Raw genomic sequence first — 795 nt, 5'->3', positions numbered from 1 at the left:
CAGATACCCTGTGAGGTAGGTGGGGCTGAGAGAGCTCTGAGACAACTGCTCTTGAGAGAACAGCTCTGAAAGAACTGTGACTGACCCAAGGTCACCACAGCAGGTGCATTCCCTACTGGAATGATCATATTAAACTAGTGTTATACCAATCTTGCAGTCTTTTTCCACACTCAGTACAAGATGCTGGGTTTGATCTTTGGTGGTGGAAAGTGCCATCGAGTCACAGCTGACTTATGACCCTGTGGGGTTTTTAAGGCAAGAGACATTCAGAGGTGGCTGGCCCGCCTCTACTACCCTGGTATTCCTTGGAGGTCTCCCATCCAAATAATGGCCAGGGCTGACCCTGCTTAGCTTCCAAAATCTGATGAGATCGGGCTAGCTTGGTCCATCCAGGTCAGGGTGGATTGATCTTTAAAGGCCTAAAATGGCTCCGAATAGCTGCAGGACCACCTCTGTGTATATCAATCAGCCCAAGACTTGAGATAAACACAGGGAGACTTCCTCTAGGAACACGTTTAACAGGGATTTAGCTGGTGGAAACCCATGGAAGGGTTTTCTTGACTGTCCCCTCCCCCCTTGGAACTTCTTGCAGGAGTTGAGAATGGCTGCTTCCTTGAACGAGAGCCAGTTTGGTGTAGTGATTAAGAGCTGCAGGACTCTAATCTGGAGAACCCAGTTTGATTCCCCACTCCTCCACATGAAGCCAGCTGGGTGACCTTGGGTCAGACACAGTTTTCTCAAAGCTCTCAGCCCCATCTGTCTCACAGTGTGTCTATTGTGGGGAGAGGAAGGGAA

Source organism: Gekko japonicus, unplaced genomic scaffold (genome assembly GCF_001447785.1).
Source record: "Gekko japonicus isolate JY-2015 unplaced genomic scaffold, Gekko_japonicus_V1.1 scaffold1888, whole genome shotgun sequence".
Classification (NCBI taxonomy): Eukaryota; Metazoa; Chordata; class Lepidosauria; order Squamata; family Gekkonidae; genus Gekko; species Gekko japonicus.
Note: the sequence above shows the minus strand (reverse complement) of the source record.